The 25,343-nt window shown below is 35.9% G+C and overlaps 1 protein-coding gene across 2 annotated transcripts in view; it reads right to left on the reverse strand.

The window, feature by feature from the left end:
* The window catches only part of LOC107996139 (uncharacterized), a 101,387-nt gene extending 76,751 nt beyond the window's left edge, over positions 1 to 24,636 (reverse strand). The window contains exon 1 of one of the 2 annotated variants that reach the window (XM_017054056.3): positions 24,498 to 24,636. The gene's annotated coding sequence lies outside the window, so the exon portion shown is untranslated. Of the gene's footprint in view, positions 1 to 15,997; positions 16,519 to 24,497 lie in introns of those variants that run through there. The other variant, XM_028665052.2, reaches the window with a different exon arrangement.
* Positions 24,637 to 25,343: the final 707 nt, after the last annotated feature.

Consider the following 25,343-nt stretch of genomic DNA (forward strand, 5'->3'; position numbering starts at 1 on the left):
CTTGGCGCTTAAGAAACCGGCCATTTTTTCGACATCGCCTTCCCCCCTCCTCTGGGGCCAACAACGACAACCCCATCGAGGATCCGTGAAACCAGCTTTCCACGATTTCACGCTCTATGCCAGATGAAGACAGCCGTGAGTTTCTTCTGAGAGATAATTGTAGAAAGGATGGGATGATTGAATCGGAAGAGATGTTCTTCTTTTCTTTCTTTCAATCAAATTTCGGACCGTTATTCTCCTTTCGCTTGGAGAATACTTTTAGAAGTGAGACAGGATCTCGTGTATTTTTATGTACGTTTTATTATTATTATTATTCTCGAAACTTTTTAGAAATTAATTTGATAATAATTTATTTCTATTCAATTTAATTGTAATTATGAACGATAATTTAAAATAGGATTTGTTGATTAATCTTATATGCGAAAAATTTGATTAAAAAGATTGAAAAGAACCTGTAGATTTATCTCATTCGAAATTTATCTCATCTCGAGCAATAAAAATGAGACGAGGCAGTATCAAGCCGGCGAGAGAAAGAGAGAGAGTAAAAAATGTTTCGTGTACCCGTTTATTTTTATCGTCCAACGTTAGATATAATTCTCGAAAAGAGAGAACGTAGAAACGGATTGAAACCGATTGAACCAGTTTTTCCCGAATAAATATTCATACTTATCAAACTCATCGACTAAGAGATCCAGTTTGTAAACCGATAACGCGATCAATAATTCAAAAAAATAACAATCTTCCGTAACAACGACGGGAGAGAAAAGAAAACCACGTGGAGCCTCGACAACCAGCGTAACGAAGCAACCCGTCAATTAAGAATCTGCCCGCGTTAAATAATCCTACGCGTTCTTCGACGAATTCTTTACATACAGTCGTGTTCGTTTCTCGGCTTCCTTAACACCGAGACCAACCTACGAGACGATTCCCTCCGCGCATCGTGCGCGGAATATCAAATCAGCCGACAAGTCGACGATTAGGAATTTCGATCACGCAACGCCTCTTCCATCGCCGCTACTTGTCCACGATATCCTCGAAGACGAGTCGTGGATCGTTCCCCTATCCCGGGAACGTGATAGCCGATCCAGTCCAACGCGAGCCTCGATATCGAGAGCAAGTCGTACATAAAGCAACAAATTACGAGAATCTCATCATACTTACGAGGAACGTGTCCAATGTGACGATATAAAATATTATTTTTTACACGGGTGGAAAGTACGCTAAAATATCGATAAAAAGAAAAAGGGACTTTTGCACTCGTTAAATAATCCCCAGCATAAAATCACATGGAAAATAAATCGAATCGTCCCTTCGTTACAAGTTGTAACATCTCGGACACCCTGTACATGTACACGTCGGTTAACGAAGCGCGTAACCGCTTTTCAATATGCGTTTACACGGGGCGAGATAATATCTGGACGTTTGTTACAGCTGTGGGCCGACTGGTCGACGATCGCGCCTTGTACTTTTTTTTTTTTACAACGTTTTAACTTTTAGATGGGTCCGAGCGGCAGAATACGGGACTACCTTTCGCGACTTTTCTCTCGCTTCATTGATAACCAGTGTTGTCGGACAAGGACAGCACGCTGCTGTCGTTAAAACTAACGCGATTCCCCTGCGGCGGGAGAACAATATATGACGTCACATTATCCCCACTCCCCTTTATATATCAGAGACGCGTCACGTGACTCGACGCTCGGTGAAAGTTTGCTCACGTGACCTCTGCCTAATATCCAATGAGGAGTGGGGGTAACGCGACGTCACGTATGACGTACGCTTAGTTTTGGCGGAGAGCCCGATCACGCGACGTAACCTCGATCGTCGTTCAATTTAAATAAGTGCAAGTAGAGAATAACGTGACGTTATAAATTTCCCCTCGTATGGAAATTCGAACGAAGGGGATATCATTCTCGTTCGACACTCGATCCAATCTTTTCAATCGAGCGCCTTTCAAAATTAGTATTCTCTTTCATCACACTCTTTTTTTTTCGTCTTTATTCTCATTTCCGACCGATCGGATACGCCAGATATCGGCGCTGAATAATTCGCGTTACGACATTCCGCTGTCACGATAGTATTGTTCGCATTTTTGGATCATCGATATGAAACGTAGCTCGGTAAATGGATGTTTATCGATTTATGGATAAAAGTTGTTGACGGGTTACACGGGTGTTTCACGAGTTGTGAACTTTTGCGTAACGGGTAACCAAGTTTCGGTAGAAACGTATTTGCGTAATGTGAATCGAGAACAATGGAAGAATAATCGATCACGATTTTGATAGACAATCCGTTAACCTTTGATATTCGACATAGATATATATATATATTCTTATCCATAGCACGAGGGAGAAGATGATGTATTAGCGTAATTATCGAACAATCATAATTAATATTTCACGTGTATTATATATCCTGGGATACAATAATTAACTGTACAAACTATAGCCGCTCAACGAAATCGTTTCAGCATCGAATCGTATCGTTCATCGTGGTGGACAATCTTCCCACAGGGGCTGCTCCTGGAAGACGAATCCCGCGATAATTGTACTAAATGCGACCTGTTTGCCGACTTCGTTCCCTAACCACGTTTTCTAAGGTCGCTTCGACGGATTTTTCGTGACTTTCGGTCGAAGAGAAGACTCGAAGGAGGGGATGGCCATCCGCATAGGGCCTCGAAGCCGCAAAGGGGATTTTATTTTTACAAAAGGAAGAGCGATGGAGGTTTAATTAAGATAAAAGGGAATCTGTGCAGGCGTCAAAATGAAACATCTTTACGTTTCATCGTTCCGTGTTATTTCTTTCGTTATCTCTACATAGCGCAGCCCATAAGGTGTGGGAATTTCCCATAATTAGATGTTTGAACGGGGCCGATAACTATACTAATTCGGCCCCTTTGGCTATTAGATTTTGGGAAGGGAATACCAGCTTTGAAGTGGAGGCGACGCTCGCTGGAACGTGGTTGGATAAAAGGGAAAGGAGAGAGAGAGAGAGATCGATAATCAGTGTCTCTTATTTCGTCTCAAATTGTTTCGTCAAGTATTTATGCTTGCAGTACGAATACTCGAGATTATTGATGTACGCGTGTGTTTTAACAGCGAATTGTTAAAAAGAGAGTTAGCCATATTGACACGACACTTATCTTAATCAGAGTTCTAGGAGTTCTTAGGAGAACTCTAACGCGCGAGGATGTCGTCTGGTAAATAATTGAATTTTCACTTGTATATTATGGATTAATAATTCTGGTTAAAGAGAATCCGATTCGTTTCTCCTCGATGAAATTTTCCTTCGTCGAATTTCAAGAAATGGAATCCTATAATTGCTTTCAATGTTTGTTTTATCCCAAACAAAATTTGCACGATAATAAGGCGAATGTAAAGCGTCGTTTATATGTGTATATATATAGTTTTAAATCCCAATTTATGATAGTTCGCATTAGACAGCGCGTTAATGGAGAGAGACGGGTTTGTTAACAATCAACCGCATCAGGTTGCTAGATCTGAAATGTCAAACAGCTCAGTCACGGTTCAGGAGAAATATACACACTGTTTATGGGAGAGAAATGTAGCGGTATTAATGAGTCATAAGCTATAATGAATTCTGGCGCCAGCATTAATTTACAACTAATCTGGCCGCGCTCTTTTAACATTTCTCGTTCCCGTAAAAATCTTATTCGGGTCATAAAGCATCGGAATTGCTCTTATTCCTTTGCAACACCCCGATACATTTATTACAAACTGCGAAAATAATCGCAACAACAATTATCACTCGACCAATACATTTTCACGTGGGTCGTTGATACGGTTGCTATTCAACACGGTTGTGGCTGCGTAACGTCTCTGAATTTTTCTCAAAGAACACGTTTCATTGGGAATGATATCGAACGAAAATGTTTCCCAACTACGAATAAGAATTTTGTTGGGAGGAAAAAATATGTAATATGAATAAAATAAAATATTTTGCGCGGTTAATAATACCGTTTCATTTGCGCAAGTAGATATTTAAAATCGAAACATTTTAACAAACGCCGAAGTAAAAGTATGAAAATTTTCAAGGTTGAGTCGATATTTTTATGAATTACTGTCAGCAATAATGTCTTTCATATTTTTCTTTTATAGAGAATCCTCGCAGAACCAGGAAAAATGTTTCTTTCTCCACAAATCGTGGAACATTAATGCTTTGGTACTTTGTCTTCAAATGTTACGTCAAAGCTTGACATATATGCATACATTAAAGATTTACCTTTCGTGGATCGAGTTATTTAGATTCAAAACAAAATTCCAATCTTTTATTTTGATTAAGTCTTTTAAATAAATTTATACGAATGAGAAGTGAGAATAACAGTGGTATAAATCGCGTGGAAATTATTTTGAAAAAGGAAATAACTTTTATATGCATATTGAAATAACTCGTACCAGCATATTTACATTACAGTTTCATATTTTATCAATTGAACGTGCACTATGATTTTCAACCCTCCAATTCTAAAACAAACTTTTGTATAAATATTCGAAGACTCGTCAATTCCTCTTTTCCCTTTTCGAGAAGTTGAAGTATGAAAAAAAAAAAATGTTAATATAAACGAGATCACATAATGTTTTTGCGACGTAATAATAAATTTAACGTATCAAGATGTTGAAAATTAAAATTCACGAAGAATATCGTTCATCGTTTGGCTAGTTAATAACTAGCTGAAGTAGGAAGGCGTGAAAGGGTGAAATTCATGGAGAGGCATTTATTTTAAGCCGTATCGATCTCACGCCCCTTGGACTTATGTTCTTAACCCCTTCTTTCTTCTTGAGCATTCCTCGGAGTCGAGGGGCTCGAAATAAACATCGACTCTTTCGGGTGAACGTTGTATCAGATGGGAATACAGCGGCCTGGTAATTTTTGACTCTGATCTTGCATCAGGAATAAGCCAAGATAAACGTTTTCTCAGAGGACACGTGACAATTAATTCAAAGTAACGAGAATTTGAATAAACAAGGGGAAATTAGTCGTGACGATAGATCGTTGTGACAAATGGTCCGCTGGATGGGCAGAGAGACGTAAAAAAATTTTTATTTATGATCAACGATTATTCAATATTATACGAGCGATAATAATTATCGTATTTGCGAAATATTTAAAAGAAATAATTTCAAAGTTACGCGATGTTGTAGTATATATCTTTATTTCAATTTCATTTCTGAGTAAAATTTCATATTAAAATCTAAATTTGTATAAATATTTACGATATAATAACAGTAAATATAGCGGATATCTAACTCTAATTCCTTCGTTTTCCTTATATACAGCAAAATTGTTAAAATTTGCGTAATATCTGAAAACGTACAATTTCAATTTTTGCATAATACAAATAATAAAATTATATATCCCTAACAATCTTTAATTTTCAACTAAAATCTAAAAGATCCATTGAGATCCAAAATATCCCATCCCGTTACGAAATATTGCAAAAGAAGTGAGCCTCGAATTCGCGAATTTTAACGAATTCTAAACACGAATGAAATATAAACCTCGAGATGAAGCAACCTATCCTCATTCACCGAATAAATCATTCGTGGCCTTCCATTATCTCACGTTTATCGCAAAATATCTTCAACAACCGCGTCATCCACGCTTGATTATAATTATCGACGATCATTACGAGCAATAAAACGCGTATGAATTTCAGCCAGGAGAAGAGGTGAAAGGTGTCCACCAACCCGTCAAACGTTTATCTAATAAACGTTCGTAAATCGATCCGGGCCGCCATTACACCGCGGCTAAAAGCTTTTCAATGGCCGATCGGCCCTCAGATAGCCACGAAACAATTGATTCGTTCAATTAGTAATCTGAACTCACCAACGATTTTAACGATTCATCTCTCCCCTCCCCCTGTCCGTGCTCGACCAAATCTCTCTCCCTTCCATTTCTTATTCTTATCATTGCCTCGGAACCTGGGATTAAAAAAAAAAGGAAAAAAATGTCGGAAATGTGTGACATTCCAACACACTTTGACTTCTTGGAAGTGTTTCGATGCTTCGTAACAAAATGCTATGCATGCGAACGTGCTACGGATATAGTGAGTGCAGTTATTGTTAGTGTGGAGAAGTGTGGAGAAATCCAAACTTAGTTGAGGAAACCGCGTAAGAATATCCCTTTTCCGCACGCACAGTTTAAAGATGGCTGCCGCGCTTACGTGCTTAAACGCGAAAAACACTTCAACCGAAAGTTTTAGAATAAATTGTGGCGGAAATTTTATTTTTCCCGACCGAATATTTTCTGGACGCCATATCTTTTCGTTGGTGTAAATTAATATCGAAAGTCGAACGTATTTCGATCACTTGTCTGATTTATCCAGAATGAGGATCGGAATAACATATGCCAAAGTTTTCGAAAATTACAACTTTTTACCGTACGTTTCGCTTTTTCGAGATTATCTTAATATAACTTAATAAATTTATAAATATAATTCGTACGATTATACATAAAAATGATTTACGCGCTTGTTCTTCAACGTAATTAGAGCCATTTCATTGTGGAATAATCATGCACTTATCACTTAGATACGTCAATGGAAATTCAAAGCAGAATTTCAACGCTATTTTTATCACCTTTAATTATCGTTGAGAGAATTTTTCGCAAAGGTTTAAATCGTCTGTTGATCGTTTTTTTAGAATCAAGGTATCGATGAAATGGGCAGGTAAAAAGCGTTCGAAACGCTTTGAAACGATTTCGTCTAAATTACAGGCAGGCCGGCTGTGCAGCGACGCGATGACAAATTTCTACAAGGCGAGGTCGGCTGCCCAGTCGTTTACCATTTGCTAATTTTACGACGGTAATTTGGAGGTCTTTGGGGTACTTATTGTTAGGCATGGCGACGCCGTGGCCACGCGGAAAACTCACGAATTTCACGCGAGAGAGATGGCAAAACAAGAGGAGGAGGAGGGGAAAAATTCGATTTTACGAGCGAGAAGAACTACCTTGGACGTTTATAGGTTTCGTGAAAGCGGTTGGAATTCGCCTTCCGTGAATTTTTTTACATGTTCCAGAGTAAAAGGGAAGACGTGAAAAAAGGAAAGACGTAAGAAGAAGAGTTATTTTACGAAAGAATCGCTCGTTGAAATTGATGGCATCGATTATTGGATCGCGATTCTTTTTTAACTTTTCAACTGATCGTCTCGTTATCAAGAATGGCAAATATATTTTCATCGAATACTTGTATCATTCTTTTACACGGGAGCAATATAATATAATATTTTTATAGACTTTTTTCATAGAGCTTTATACATTTTTATAGAGTTTCCAGAACGACAAAGAAGATTCTAGAGGAAAAATGTTCCAATAATTTCATCGACGAATGTGCCATCATTTAAATTAAACCATCGTGTGTAATATATTTAAAAAAGAAATGTAGAACCATCTCTCCCTTTCTCCCACATATTTCCAAACCGATAAACCAAAGGAAAAAGAACATTATGCAATTTGAACAACTCCTTCCTCCTGAATCTCTTCCTTTTCTCCAGGTTTTCCCGCAAAAATGAGAAAATACCATTCGCGGAGGAGTTGTTCTTCGGAGAAACAGTTCCGAAAATGGGATAAATCACCGGCCTTGCGTCCTCTGTCCGCGCCAAACCGAGATCACGAAGAGAAATCTCGGCCAAGTTTCCTCCCTTTTTTCTCCTCTCCCGCGGCGACATTGTCCTTGAAAGGAAAAGGAGAGTGTGGCGAGTCGTCGTTGAAGTTCATTCAGCTCGATGTTTTCGCTAATGACTCTCGATGCGAGTATTGATCTTCGTCGGCCAATTAACTTACACGTTGAACGCTCGAAACAAAAACAAGATTTCGCCAATTTCTTTCCTTCTTTTCGAGTCACGAATAATTAATCACGCGGGATATTCGTTTAATTAATGGATCGCGAGGTGATTTTCGCTTCTTAAAAAGAGAGGACGAGTTGCATTTATATCGGTCTCGATATCGATCTGAATTATTTAGGTTTTACTTTCCATTCCACCTCGGAAAGATATGCGTACGATTAAACGAGAAAATGCGTGAAACGCTGTTTGTTGCGAAAGAAAGATGGCGGCTCGCCAACTATCATCTCCTTTCGTGCGATTCCGCCTACACGCGGAGTGGATCGATTAGCATCGCGCAATAAGTCACCCGAATCCCTTTGTGCTCGAAGCTATACGCGTTCCAACATTATCGGCTCATTTCATTCCCACTGTCCTGTAATTTTCGAAGAATAATGGGACAATCCTCGAGATTCTCACCCGAGGCTACCGAAATCGAGCCTCGAACGGACCCTCCACTCTCCTAAATCACCTTTTGGACGCACCTGCCAAATTTACGCGACACTCCACCCCAGAAATTTCCTATCCTTCGATATTTTCGAGAAAAAAGAAAAGAAGGAGTTGATTTAAATCAGAGAATAGTTCTGGCGATGTTATTCCAATTCATAGATACATAAGAAAATATAAAATATCCAACTACATTAATATCCACTAATTACAAAATACCCATCGGTAAGGTATCATTTGTAGACAACAGGCAAAAACAAATATGACAAGCGTGAGTGGAATAGCTGGTTCGTATCGATACGTTCGTAGAGAATTTATATTTCTTTGTATTTTTTCAATCGTGACCACGTCCCACTTTCGCGCCAAGGATAGAAGAAATTCGTTTGCTCGTAATTCAGTATCGAAACTGTCTAGGGAAACTGGATAGGGAACTGGTATCTGCTAATTACGCGTCTATCAAGCATCGTACATGTGTTTAATCGATCGCTGCTCGCATCAAAGTTATTCGCCCAATGAGGGATTATATCCGTGGTACGGAAAAATTGGCTGTACACGCATGTCTAATCAACCCCACGGCCAATTTTCTCATTTCCATATACACGTTGATGCCACACCGTCCACGCTATCGCCAACGTGATTTAAAACCTTCCAACGAATCGTCGTCGAACGGAATTTCGTTATCAATAACTGGAAATAATAAAGACGTTCTTATTTATGCGTTTCCTGCTCGCTGAACTTGTTCTCGGGCCCGATAATAAATGAAGCAGGGACCAGGTCGTCTGTAAAAGTATCGACTTTGATTTCAAAAAGGTGGAAAAGAAAAAAGGACTTGCTTCTCCTCGATTGTTTTTTTTTTTATTCGACGTGACAGCTCGATATTTCCTTCGCAAAAATTTTATATATATATACATATTATTAGATTCTTTTTAAATTAAATAAAAATATAAAAAGATGAATCGTGATCGAATATTTCCAGCTTTTACAAACCTCTGTGATTAATTATTAACTATTTATTAATTATCACATCGCCATAATTATACTCGAAGCTTCGTTACACATTTTCGACGAGAAGAAAGATGATCGATAACTTTGGAATTATGGAAGGAAACGCGGCCTGGTTCAATTAATTTAGTACGAGCTTCCGGTGGTTAATAAATGACAACAGGCATCACCCTTGATCCGATATTGAAGAGCGAAACGACGGTGGCGAGCAAGCCGGTGCCCGCATAAAATGGCGAGTAATTTTTCCTCGTCAAAACGGTGTAACGCGCGAGCGGTTAAACAAGGCGTGCCAAAACATCATATTGTGCCGAGCCGTGGTAAATCGTATTTACGACGCTGCTTATCGTGCTTGCCACGTAAACGCTCGTAACCCTTCGATCATTTCGATCGTAAAATCCTTGCTAATTTACCTTCCAGCTTTCCGGCAATACACACCGAAAAACGGCCCGCGAGCGACCGTTTGCACGGCCAGTGTGTGATTTAACGCGTTCCATGACACCGACACACGATTTCCACGGGAATTAATTCTCAACGCGACACGATACGCGAGACTTATGCGAAAACGGATATTAACGCGAGATGCAGCACGCGATGTTAATTATTCACCCGGCTCAGAATTTACGAATGCGCTCGTATTAATTGATTAATTGGTTAATTAATTAACGTGTGCGCCGCACGCGTGTTATTTTCCTTTCTTTTTAAACGTATTATACAGAGTGGAGGGAGAATGTTGGAATAAGGTGTTGTTTATAGAATATAATATTTTATCTGTACGATTAAACTTTTCATGTGAAGATTATCGTTTAGGGGAGGAAGAGCACGGATATATCTTCGTGGTGATAGTTGTTGCGAAGTGTAGTAATTTTTCAAGACGATGTAATGTTGGGAATGTAATTTAAGTAAGTCGTTCGTGCTGTATTATTCACTTTTAATTATCCATGTGTTTAAGAAATCTTTTAAGAATTAGTTCAAAAACTCATAAGTATTCGATATTTCGAGGAAACATGTTTTAAGAATTAGCCGAAGAATCTATCAACCCTTTACGCTCTGGATACCCAAAACTTCGTCTTCAATCTATCCGTGTCGATATTTCGATTTCGATATTTCGAAGAAATATTTTAAACATTCCAAAAAACGATCTTATCATTTTTTGGAAAACGGACACGAAAATACTAAAAATAATCTGTATACTTATTCGTAAGAAAAAAAATATTAACAGATATTAAATATCCATGAAAGGAAAAAAGGAGCAGAGTGATTTTCAGAATAAAGTTTACGAGAATTTTATTCTCCTCGAGCAGCGATTCGAGTTTTCCAAGACGGTTCTCTCCCTTCTCTCCCGATATCTCTAGCTGCGATCTTCCGAATAGCTATCGCATCGCAGTCTATCCTCCACGGGGTGTTATTTAATGCTCGAAAAATTGTCTACATAGCTGGGCCGATAACTAGTTACTGCAGAAGGCTGCACGTAACGTGTACTATCGGTCAAGCTGCTTAATGGCATCCCCGTTTAAGGATGAAACTCGTAAACTTACCATGAACGTCTTCATAATAATCGCCTCTTCTAAGTTTCCCACGCGTGTGTATCTACTTAACATGGCGTAATTTAAATTATTCGACGCTTGATTCGATCGTTGCGCGATTACGATCCACGGGATAACGCGAAATTGAAAAAGGGGAATTTTTCCTAAAAATAAATGTTCACCAAGATGTACTCGAAAATTATGCGATACATAAGTTTTAAACGAAAGTATCGTTAGCTTTTGAATGACGAATTTTTGTGATTGAAAAGATTTTTTCGCAATTTGTGCAAAAACTCTACGCGATTAGGATTGGAATTGTGTCAAGATTAGTTGTTTACAAAGATATTTGGATATTAAAATGTTATAATAAATATTTCGTAGCCAATGTAACGTTTTCTATTATATAGATAATCGCAACATGTTAACTCTATGTATTTTCAATTAAATATCAGTTAATAATCTCTTTTATTTTCCACTGTCAATCCCTCTCTTATCTTCTCAGATATTAATCGGAAAAATAACTTTTCAGATATTGATATTAATCGATTAATAAAAATCTTAGGTTTTTATCGATTAATAAATATATCTTTTCTTTACATTCCTGCAAAGATAAACGCGGAAAAAGAAGAAGAAAGAAAAAAAAACATCTTTTAAATTACGTCCTTTAATATCCCAATCATTTGTTATTAAAAAGTCGCACCTTTAAATTTAATTTAAATTTAATTAATTATTTTAAAAATTGTTGCTTGCACTTTCAAAAAAAAAAAAAGAAATACTACGCGTATGCGTGAAATGCGACTTGCAGCCAGACACAAAGGATCTCTCTCCCTCGAATTTTCCCCAAGAAAGTTGAAACCGTGAGCGTGCAAAACGCTTGGTCTTCGAATTCAAATGAATTCCCGGTATCGACGACGCCGGTAACAAATTCATTACGCGAACCTGACGGTGTTTCCACGCCTGGAACTAAAATACGACGAAGGTTAAAGTCGCGTAAATTCGCATAAAGAGGCACGTGTCGACGCTCCGCGGACTGTCGCCTGCCCTTAAACGTCCCTTTCACGAGCTTTTATCCTTTAAATTACAGGAATCGATACGTGTCATCGATAAAAATTCAAATTCGATTGCGAATATCTTGATCAGTCTCGATAATCGAAAGAGACGGTGGAAGACGCGTGTTCCTCAACGTTGGAATCGTATCGAACGAGCCATATTTTTTCTTTTCGAGAAATATTGCTGGAATCTTTGCATTTACGTTAAATAAATAGTTTTAATATTATTTCTTTTATTGTTGTATCTCTATTAAATATCGCTTGGATACGCGAATTATTTATACGAAAATATAAGCAGCTAACTTATTGTTAGTTTGTGAACGCGCGAAAACAATTTTCAATAGGGAACGATAGTTATTAGTATAACAGGATTTCGTTGCAAGTTTGGCACGTACAAGCTGTAAATAACTGTAAACGAGGCCATCGTTTTATTTAATTAAATAGATCGAAATATATTATCGTTTTATATCACCCTTTACCGTTAATTAAACCGATAATTAGGAAGGCTAGGCCTGTTTCACACGGCAATCGCAAGTAACGTCATCCTTGCATGGCGAGTATCGATATATATACAAACCCAATAGGACGATCACTGTGTAAAAGAAGCCTTACCGAGCGTATCTCCTATTCGATATATTTATAAAGCGAATAAAAACTCATTATACTCGAGACGAGACTTTATAAATCATTCAAGTGGGTCACAGATCGACATCGATAAGATTATCGGGCTACCTCGAGGAGATATTTGTACACGTTTTCCAAGCCACGATATCGATAGACGATTATACAACGTCATCCATTACGAATATATTTGTTTATTTATATTTCACGATGTACCGGATTGAAAGGATTGGAAAGGATTGGAGAAATGATTCTCAAAATTTACCTCTTATAATTATCTTGCACGAGATTTAAAGAAAATTATAAAATTATATATATGTAGTAAAAAAAAGAAAAATACGAAATATTTATTGTACGAACTTGTCGAGAGACAAGCATACGTTACAATTATGATTTTTCACTCACAGTTGAATTCGCATTAATTTCGTAAAATATTTTTTTCAAGATGCGTAATAACTATGAATCAAATATTACAAATTCGGAAACATCTTCGTAATAGCTTCTTATTATTCATATTACATCACGAAGACACTTGGTGTAAGTGAAATATCTATCGACGATAGTTCAAATAATAGAAGATAGAATTCAAATAATGAGTTCATATAAACGGATTTCCACTGTATCGCAACGTATCGTGACGAAATAATCACCGCTATGGCGCCATCAACAAGATATACAAAAGTCGTCTATCATTCAACGTGTTATTAAACCGCATTAACTGCACTATCTATACATCGTTTTTTCAATCATTTCTCTCGTATTAATAGCACAAAGTAATAATTTAACCGACACGTCCCAAATGTATCAGATTACCGTAATTCTACTACAGTTAATATTTTTAATGAGAGAACCGGTGCTCGCGAAAATAGCGATTTCGTTATTACGTTGCACAAGAGAAATAACATTATTTTTAAAAAGTATCGATCGGTAATCCACCCGATCGGCTAATTACACTTAATCGACACTGTGAACCCAGTCAACGTGTCAAGAACCGATTAATTATAAACGTTCAATTAAATTCATCGTGGTGGCCAATCCCGCATAAAGAACCATTTAATCGCGATCAAGTGTGGATAAAAATAATACCAGTTTTAATACGCATACCTTGGCACGTTTCGAAACAAATTACGACCTTAACGCCCGCAACGATGACTGATTTCACACCGTTTTCTTTGAGGAATGAAATACGTAGCTTTCATACCGTATTTCCTGCTGATGCATTCGTCTGTGTTTTTCCATGTCAAACTATATTATTAATGGGTAAAGATCGTTGCACAAGTCGATCAAAAGTATTGCAAAAGTATGATATTCTATCGCGATTTTATTCTTTCTAATAACGAGTCGAAGACGTTAATGTTATGAAATTAAGATTTATTGTACTCGTATAGTATTGGAATAATATATCAATCTCGAGGAGCAATTACAATAAAAAATTCAAAATTTAAAATTTCAAAACGTAAAATTAACAAATTTTCAACCCAATTGAATATTTGAAAGATAAAAAATTAAAAATTCAAAGTTGAAGATTTGAAATTTAATATTCAATAGTGGAAAAATTTAAATAATAAAATTCGAGGCCTCTCAAATATTATTTAATCAAATATCTTGAACAAAATACACGAGTATTTAAAACGAATCACAACTTATTGCTACATAATTAAAAAGTAAGTAAAATTCAATGTTCACGTTTAGAAGAAACATCCGAAGAATCCGTCTCAGAATCTCGAATTTCATCGTATGTGATTTTGACACAGATTCCATGAATAAGGTGTCGCGCTTCGAATTCCCGAACGAATTTACAGGGGAAAGATATATCGTGAAGAGAAAGTGTCCACAAACGAAAATGTAATGTCTAGTGTACCTATGTCATTTACATCCTCTCTTTCTTAAGCACTAGGTACTTAAATCCGAGTACCGTCGTGTCATCGAGTGCTTCTTCGTCGTTGCTCACAACTCGTGGCATTTATTCTTTTTTAATTACAATTAACATCGTATTCCATTTAAAAGGTATGTGAGAATATACATATACATATTCTATATAAATATTCATACACTATTTTTCAAGTCCAAAGTTTTAATTTTAATAACAATTTCTATGCATGCATGGATTTTTCGTCGAGAAGAAATTTATTTGAAAAGATGAGATTAATTTCAAAAATTTTACGATTTTTCCATAATTCGAATTCATCTAGGAATATTTCGATTATAATCTTAATATTTTACTATCTAGTACTTTTATAAAATTAACTATATTTAAAAAATTGAAAAAACAATAAAAATATAAGGATTTCGTTCCAGTGTATTACGTTTTTACAGATAAAATCGAAGAAACCCAAATACTTTGCATTGCCAAATGGCAAACGTCGCAGCTAAAGTACTCATAATCTATCCATACACGACATTAAGAACGAACTTATAAATCATTCGTCCACTTATTCACGATCACACCACCGAAACACGAATAATCTTTATAGGCAGCAATAAATAGATTTAGGATGATCATGACCGAAATTCCCACGTGTTACGACGCTATTCCTTGAAACGTATGCCTCGTCGGCGAATAAAAAGGGATACCGTCTCGCGCGTGTATCGCGAATATACGCAGTTCGGGGAGAGAGGTTTTAGTCCGTGGCGCGTAAAACTCACGGCTGTCGGCTTAAAACGTTAAGGCCGATAAACAGGCGCGACCAAACGGAGGGAATTTCGCGACGCTTAACCGTATGCACGAGAGACAAACCGTCATGCCGGTTCCGCGCATCACCGGCCCATAACTAATTAATTCCGACGTTCTACAATTTCAGTCGATCGGTAAATGTGATCGACTTACCGACGCGTGCAATTATCTCTGCGTCGCAAAGACGATTTACCGGCTCGAATCGTCGGAAAAATCCGTGACGAGATCGAGGGACAGCCACTTCACCAGGTTAATTTATCTTGTTAATTGCCGTTGTATTCGACCAATCGGAACGCGTCTTCGCGTCGAACGAAAATTACCATTGGTCCGTCGTGGACACGGTATATAACGGTAGACGGAACTGGTATAGTAACATCGATGCACCGACGCGAAGTTTGTCGATAATATGGCGAATCCGAGCGATATTAATCGTTCCTGTTCCACCGTTCCTTTTATTCTGTCTACACGGAAATGGGACGAGACCACGCGTGTTACACACGCGTTCCCCTTAACGCGATTATCAATTCGCGGACGCGCGAGTTTGTTTCGTTTCTTAATTAACTGTCGCTCTGACGCGGAGGGATATAAGCGAATCGATTTATTCGTATTACGAGATGATAATTTGATTCGTTTTATGAAGGGGCTAGTTGTTACGTGTAAACATATCGATCGGTTAGATTTACGGGAATTTACACGGGAGATATCGATCATTTTATTACGTTGTATTGGAAATACAACTCAAAATTGGAATTTTGAGTTGTTTGCTTCAATTTAAATTGGTACAAAAGAAAATGAGGATAAATCCAATCTATAATTATTATAAAACTAAAGCTAAAGAAAACGTACCTGTTTATTTGAGGTTATATTCAAAGTACACAGTATCATTTTGTTTTATTTCGTTTTATTTACATCGAATCTTGTTATTTCTTGATAAACTAATAACAACGAATGCACCAAAAACTTCAATCAATGCGTTTTACATCACAAGTAATCGAATTTCTTTCTTCAAAATTGTCAATCGCGAAAAGATCCTTTACCTTCGAACCATGGCGACGCCATATTGTTATTTATATCATCGAGATATCGATGCACGCATCTCGTACGATCGATTTTCGCGATAGAAAAAAAAGATGAAAATCGTCGAGACGTTCGAAATATTAGATGATGTTTCATCATTCCAAGTGAAAAAACAAATGATTTCCCAAAATTACAGCCTATCGTTGATCAATACATTTATATCGAGGCAAACGAAAATCGCACGATATCTTGAAAAGATCGATATGGTGTCTTGATTCACGAATTCGCCGATAAACGATAGGGTTATGGAAGCACCGTTACGATCGATTCGATAAAGCTCGAACTTTTTACCTTATGGCAAAAATAGCAGAATACCGAGAAACATTATCGGCCAACTCTTTATCGAACATTCCTCAGATAAGACGACCCCTCTATTGGTTCTTTGCACCGTATGGCGCCTATGTAGATTTAAACGAACGACCGTTTTACAGTAACGCAGGTGTGTCGAGCATCCTTGTACAAACGATGCCTCTTATCTCACGTGAAAATTTCGATAAATACCAATGTTTTCGTATTGCTGTCAAATAGAGCATAAGAATATATATATATATAGCACGAAAGGAAAATTGAATAGTTACGATATCGGTTGTATCAGTGCATCCATTGTCTTTCGTTTCTTCTAAATTCCAATCTTTTGTATTGCTCTTCGATAAGAATGGCGTTATCGTTAGAATGAATTTCAAATTGTTCGTGTCTTTTCTCATTAAAAATTTTTTCTAAGTCCTGTTATCAAGCAGATAAAATAAACCTTTGCGAACATTTTTATTTATCTTAAAATATTGATTGACACTTGGAAAAATAGATAACCTCCTTGGAAAATTCTCGTTTTACAAACGAGAATTATAATTGTGAGTTTTATAAAAAAATAGAAAGGAAAAAAAAATAAATTTCCTCAATATATAAAGTACGTTAGACAGAGTTTATATGAATAGTGCTCTGTACTGTTATGCAATTCAAATTTTACGATCACTTGTGATTTCATATGCAGCAACAGTTTACCGAACACTTATTTCTAGCCGTTCTTGAAAGTAAAACATATTTCGCGATCTCTCGAAGTAGCAATGAATTAACGTCAAATTATAAGTGGCTACTAAAATTGTCGCTACGTGAATCGTAAATCATATGATCATAAAATTTCAATGAATAATAAACGATACTATCGATTAAGATTCAACAGAAGAAATTATCCCAGTGTTTTCAATATAAGAGGACAGCATTATATTCTTATCCATACCTTATACGTATTAAAATAGCACGATATATAATTGTTGCGTAAAAAAGATTCATGACTGTGTCTTAACATAAGTTTTCATACAATTTAAATTATCGAATCCAACGACTTAAACCTAGATAAAGGGCATTAATCATTCAATTTATCTACGTATATACAAAGCGTGTGTCGCGAAACCAGAGACACTAATTAGTCGTAACTCGGATTTTTTTCAAACGAACCGCGACAAACGAAACAATGTCGAGTAATAATCCTTTCCTATCTATTTGAGATATCACGCGACACAATGTTAATACAACAATTTCTATCCCTCAATAAAAAAGAAAAAAACTCGTGAGATATCTCCGCACATAGGATTACAGTAATCAATTTTTTGATGAGTTATCTTCTGACGAGACTTTCCATTTCATTACAATTAAAAGACATACACATTGTAATTCTCCAAACTTTTATGAATCGAAATCCCGCTTTCAAAAACTTTTTATTTCCCACGATTCTCTCGTGTAAAAAAATAAATAAAAATCATCGCACAATTACCTCAATTTTTCACTCAATTATTAACACGCGTAAATATTTATAAGGATCTTAATACTCTTTGGGAATCTAACAAAAAAAAATTCGCCTACAACCATTCAATAATCCACCAATAACCAATATCCAAACAACGACAGCGAACGGGCAGAGTTCTCGTTCCGATTTTTCCTCGCGCGCCCGTAACCTCGAATGAATATCCGTTGCACCCTTGGACGATCCCTAGGACTGAAGAGGTTCTGCTACGTTTCAAATGTCCCGGGCTCCTCGGGCGCATATTCCTGTATAAACACGAACGGAAATACACCGAGAGATCCACCGAGTGTGGCTTCGCCTCCATTCAGAGGCGCGTGGTTAGCTTCATTCACAGTTACCCCCACCCCTCGACAGTCTCTCTCGCTTCTCTATATACCGCTACTATGTGTAGTTGCCAGACGCGCGTCGTTCCTAAACAACCGGCGCGCTTAGATCACTCGAAATTAGATGGACAGTAGTCCGGAGGGTGCCGTCGCTGTATCCACGCTGGCGGAAGTGGGTGTAAACGCTGATTTCCCTTACAGTCGAGCCAATTTCGACTGTATAGTTCGTTCAACTATAACCAAATCACCGTGCGTGACTTAACGCCCGCCCGGCTTCATTTCGCGACGATCGATTTTACTTCTTTTTTTTCTCTTCCCTGCCGTTATAGCTTGCTTCCTTCGATGACGTCGTGTAGATCGATTGTTGTAATTCAATGTTGTGAATCGAATATTTCGGCAGGGGAGTTTAATTTGAGGGGAGTTTTAAATATCGATTAATGGGCACGGGAGAGAGGTTAGGAACGTTTATGGGTGAGGAGTCACGTATCCGGTGGGAGGGTAAAGGTAATGCCGCGTGTAGGAAATTGTTTCTTCAAATTTTGCTCCTGCGATGTTGAATTATTTGTGAATAATTTAAATTAAATTTAAGACGAGGAACATTGAAACATACGCGAAGAAATTTGTATTTCTATTTAGTATAAACTTGTTAGAATCTGATATTTAAAAAAGAAATTGACGGGAAATATAACTTAGGTATCAAAAATATGAAAGCAATTACACAAACTGCGATCTCCTATTAGTGAAATTATCCCAAAACTCTTCGATATATTTAAGAATAGTTATCGAATAGGCACAGGAGTGAACCTAACCTCTCAACGTATATGTACGTTACATATATACTTTCTCTCGCAAAAAGATTCCGTCACAATCTCGACAAAGCCTCGTTATATATTCGTTATTTTCGATTATCAGAAAAATTTCTTTTCGACGATGATTAAATCTTACTCTTTGAGATGGAATCTGCCAAAACGTCGGCGCAGCATCGTTGTATACCGTTGCGCCGCGTCTGGTTGATGAGCGCCACTTCAAACGGCCACGAAAGTAAACCATACGAAGCTTTGGAAGTTTTAGAACTTACTAAGCCTACGGTTTCCTACGGTCATTCGTGGCTTTGAACTTTTTTAAAAATAAAAGGAATCCGGGAGAGCGGAGAGATATCTAGTTCCGTGACCGGAACTAGTTACTAAGAATAAGTGGATAACCAACCGTTAAATGAACGATCGTTAGGCACGACATTTAGTGTCCAGTAAACGACGGCCAATGATGCGCGTGTTAATCGTCAAGTCCAATTCGGTTTCCCATTTAAATAGCAAATTTGAAGAGACGCGCCCGCGCAAAGGAGAAATAAAAACGTTTATATAAATATGCATTAAAACGGTGAAGCATTTTACGTAATATTTACAAAAATCGTGTGTTCAAGGTTCGAAACGGATTATATATGTAATATAATACGAATTTCCGTCACAAAATCATTTTTACGAATGAACGAGTAAATATTTGCGACAAATATTTATAATATTATATCAATGTCTTTCTTCGTTCACGAAAGAATTAATTATAGAAAGAATTGCATAATTATTGAACAAGATTTATAAGAAATGTATATTGCATTTTTTTTTAAATTTGTCAAATAGAGTGAGAACAAATATTCGGTTGCATAAGTATTTTACGAAAAAAATTTTACGAAATGAGGAAAAAAATAAAAATAGAAAAAGTAGGATCGATAGACATCAGTTTTGTGAAATATTATCGAATACTTCGACTAGTAAATAATCGCAAGAATAAAAAATAAAAGTACTACTATTCTTCAATTAATTAAAAACGATCCACGAATGTAATTCTACCTTTGTTACTTTAAACGTCTTAATCTAATCTCTTTTCATTTTTTAAAATATTTCAACAATCACAGTTTAAAATAAAAGAAAATGTCTTATTCCTCGTAAACATTTTAAAAACAATTTTACTGGACAACGATAACGCAAAGAAAAACAGCACATTTTAACGAAAAAAAAAAAGCAGAATTGACGACGAAAAACTCATCGAAAGCCAAAATACGAGATTGCTTATCGATCAAAGGGATGAATGAAATCAATTCTTGAGTTGAACATACACCGTATAAAAATTCCATACGCTATTTTCACGCCGTTTCTTTATTTCAAACCACTTCGACGTCGAAAAAAGTTCTTTTTTTTCTTTTCTTTCTTTTTTTTTTTCGAGCATAAACCCATCGATTATCGCGTTTTCCACATTAGCATTACTCACCGAACCTCAACGTCTAGACGCACGCTTGTCGGATGTGCACTTCATTGAACCCCCGGGTACTCTCGCGTGTACACGCTTGTCTCTGGCAAGGATCGCGGCGCAAACATCGAACGAACAAAACGATGAAAGCACGTCGAGGTGGATATACTCGTGTAGGGTGAACCGAGTGGCTCGTTCAGGTAACAGGCCCCTTGTATCTATAAAGTTTCTAATAAAATTACGGACCCGTGGATTAATAAGAGACGGCACCAATTTGCTCTGGACATAATCGATTAATTAAGCTAAATCTCAGACTTTCGCGACTGCTCGTCGCCAAGGTAATAATATGTATGTACATATAGGGGAAGAATTACAGAATATTTTCGTTTCAATTTGTTTAAGTGACGTCAACCTCAGAAAGTCAAATTATGCGTGGAAAGTTGGTAAGTATTTTGGAACTGTCGTTTAAGAAACATTAAAATCGTGTAATCGATTTGATATCCAAGATTACAAGCTTTCTTGGGTAAAAATGTGAATGAAAAATAAGCGAAACCTTGAAAATAACATGGCGGAGGATCATTTGGCAATTCATTAAGAATCAGTATCGAAATCGAATTAACAATACGAACCATAAAATATTTTAATATTCATTTGACTTTCTACCGAATGTGATGGCCGCTGACGTGTTGACATCGATCAGAATATGTTAAATTACACGAATACTTCAACAAATAAACTCAGTTAGTTACATCTTTCACAGTTTTCATAAATTTCAATAAATTAATACAATATGAAATTTTATAGCTATGTAAAGATGAAATTTTCATATTACGAATTTAAATTTTAAACGATAATTAATTAAAAACCGTCGAGATCCGATAAGGGTTGATTTATAAATCTATGTTAATAAGATTTTTATTTTACTCTACATCCTTCCAAAATATTCCATTCTTTCAATCTTTAATACCAAACGTACGATTTCAAACAAACGAACCGTTCGATAACAGTTAATTCACGAATCCTGTATCAATAAGACATCTTTTTTATCTTTTATTTTTCTTTTACTTCGATAATTACTACACCTCCTAAAATTACACCGTCCGTTTTTTTTTTTCGTATTCGCTCTATAGTACCCCCGGTCCATCAAGCGAACGAGGAAAAAAAAAGGAATTGCGAAAAAATTGCTCCTTCCAATCCTTGGCAATCACAAAGCAAATTCAGCAAGGGGACCGTAGCGGAGGAGAAGGAGCCGGTGTCGATCGAGGAGCAGCACGAGTGGGCCGAGTTTCCGTAATAAATCGCGGTCGCGCGAAGAAGCCGCGCCATGCAATCAACCAACGACGCGTCTGCAATCTGAACACTTGCGCGTACGTCGTGGTACCACGTTTCACATCGACGAGGACCCGCCGAAATTACAGCTATTATCGCGATAAAGGTGAGAACCAGTCGCTGTTTGCTTAACCCGATCGAAAATCGAGAGAGGAGAGGTCGTGCACGTACCTGTTCTCCATCTCTGTCGCGTGGACGAGGCAAAGGCGCGAGAGGAAAAGGGAAGAGACGGGCCGGTAAAAGGAGAGACAAAAATCTGGCTGCTCACCCCAAAAATGGGCGTGGTTTAATGTTTAACCCACGAGTTAACGGGGCGTGTCTCGGTGAAACGGTAAGACTACGATTTACACTCTCGCTCCTTCTATCTCCCATTTACGATACTCCGTACGCGCCTCAATTTATTGTTCCTTCTTCCGATATTAAAGAACGATCATTATCCCGAAAACGCGCGCGAACGTAGCCTCGCACGTGCACCGATCGTTTCCTTCCTCCGTTTATTCCTCTGTGTTTTCCCTAGCTAAGTTTCGGAGGATACGAACGTTCGAATCATCTTCGAATGTAACTCGAAACTTTTGATAAATGAATAATTATAACAGACGAAAGAAAGAATACCGAACGATTATTAATGTATAATTAATTATATATATAATAGTAAATTTATAGTTTTTAGGTTTTCTGAATTCGAGATGAAAGGCATCGAAAATATTGCATTAACATTGTCGATTATGCGTGATTAGATTAGGTTAGGTTATGACGTTCGAAGATTTGAGATTATCACCGTATTAAGTGTGAATTATTAAATCTATATTGAACTACGTTGTTGTTAATTTGAAATTATATCTGGTTTTATTAAATTGAATTTTCAGTTCAAACGATGCGAGGATACATAAATACTATCTTGATCAATTAAAATCATTTTACGGGCGGTTAGTATCTTATCGTGTCGAATATGCGGGATAAATGATAAAATTAAAATGTTGTAAAAACATTATTTCGGAATTATTTTCATTTTTGTCAAAATATTGTTGTATATATTTATTCAAAAATTTTTCTTCCTATATATATGTATATCTTGAGACAAATATTTAATTTATCGGTATATGAATTTAAATCAAAGTATCCCACGCGACCGTTACAATTTCGCAATAATAACGATTGAATATCTTTTGGATATGTTTGAGGTAGATTGCCAACGTCATTCTTATCGTATATGTTAATTCATGGTAATTTCATTGCGCGGCGGTATCGTAAGTAGAGTAATGGTTAATCAACAAAGAATCGCGTGAATGTTTGTGTTTCGTAAAAGGGTACTTATCTTGATAAATAATCATAGAAAATATGAGATTTCGAAGAATTTATTCCGAAAAAAAAAAAGGGAAACTATGCTTTGCCATAACAAATTGAACGTATTCGTCGTTAAGAAAAATATTTTAAGACAAATATTGATTGATCTAAATTTGTGTAAAAATTGAATTATGATAGATGAATTTTGAAATTATTTCAAATATATTATTAAACTTAAAACTTAAAATACATTAAAATCTTATAAAAAAAGATGTGTTTCGGTACTGAAAAAAAGTATCTAATTAAAAATTTAATAATAAAAATTTTCATTTTTCAGTTGATATTAAATCATTGAAAGTTTCATTGACGCCAACAGGAAGTCTAACTGCTGAGTCATTAGAGTCGCGACGAAATAATAGTTAAAAGTACATTGTGTTCTAATTATGGTACGTTATAATATGTTTCTAAGGTATAGAGATTCTTACAATTGCGTTCCACGAAATTCGTTACGAAATGCATTATATCGTGAAACAATACGGAACAGATTCGCCGAAATTTGAATAGAATCAACGAATGGATGCATGTATTCGCGTATCGAAAATTTTTATTAAATATTTTTATATTATTAAATTCTTTTTATTTTTTTTATGCTTTTTTAAGACATAATTTGTAATTAATCGTGAAATAATAATTAATTTCAACAATAAAATTTCGAATTAAAATATTTCAATATTGAGATTTCGATAATAATCGATCTTTTATTTTTAGAATTTATTATTTTTGACATAAATTGGATTAATTTAAATAATTTCTCAATTTTCGATAAGAAAAATGTATTTAAATGTATCCGTTAAAAAATATACGATTATTATAAACAAAGAACAAAGAAATGAATTTGAATATTTGTGCATTTTATATGTTCATGAATATTTAAAAATAAGATATTTAATGAAATGTTTTAATTAAAATCATTGAATAAACTTTTATGTAAATATTCTATAAATTATATGTTTAATTTATAATAAATAAATAAATTATAATTTTAACAATATTCGATCAATTTCATTTTGTACGATTTAATATCCATATACGCTAATTTGCATATTTATGCAAATCAGTGAAATATAATTTTTTTTAATTTTATCGAAACATTAGCTATCTATTGATCCATATTTGTAATTCAATTTAAAACATTAACATTATCATAAAAAAATTTTTAAAAATCTCGAATATATTTTTCAAATTCGAAGAAAATATAATACGCATTTGAAAATGTATTTTTTAGAGTACTCACCAAACCGAATGTCGCATAAAATTCTGTAGATACCATTCGTGATAAATGTCATCACTCAAAGGCACAGATGTTATCCTGATATGCACGTGGAGATTTTTTCTCGGCGACGATAATTTTTAAAGACGAATCGAAATTATCCTTCTCTTTAACAATTCTTCATTGAACAATTTCACTAGTGATCCACGTTTTATTTATACGTATTTCATTTTATCTCAATTCAATTGTTATCGTGAGAAATATCGTGTGAAAAATATAAAATATAATTGGTGCAATTAGAGAGATATGCGAATATTTGATACTGATATGTTTGGACGTAATATCGATTTCGTAATATTTAAGAATATTCAGGGTCAAACTGATGTGCGCACTATAATCTTCGAAATCCAAAATAATTGCACTTTCCACACGTGCCTGTTCACTTTCGAGATCCAGGTAAACGAATGATTGCTTGCTAGAATACTACATAACGGTATATTCTATGTTTCCTATTTTCACTAACAGCTGTGTGACAGTGTCACAAGAATTCCTTCGATACTTGTCAGTTAAAATAATCTCATTTCTATCTGAATCTTTCACTTTACAATGTTATGATCTCTTCAATTTAGAATAAATACTCTTATACACTTTTTCATTGCACTATGATAATTTTAAATTTCAAGTTTTTAAACAGAGTCGTTACTGCATTCAAAATTTTCACTAACTTCTCGATCTTTTAATTTTTTCAAAAATATTCGTATGTTTTCACTTTTTTCTAATATCTCAATTGTTTTTGTTAAAGTATCATTACATGCTAATTGTAAAAAACTTCGATAAATACTCAAACTGGTTATTTTTTATGCAAAAACG

The sequence above is a fragment of the Apis cerana genome, linkage group LG6, assembly GCF_029169275.1.
Source record: "Apis cerana isolate GH-2021 linkage group LG6, AcerK_1.0, whole genome shotgun sequence".
NCBI lineage: Eukaryota > Metazoa > Arthropoda > Insecta > Hymenoptera > Apidae > Apis > Apis cerana.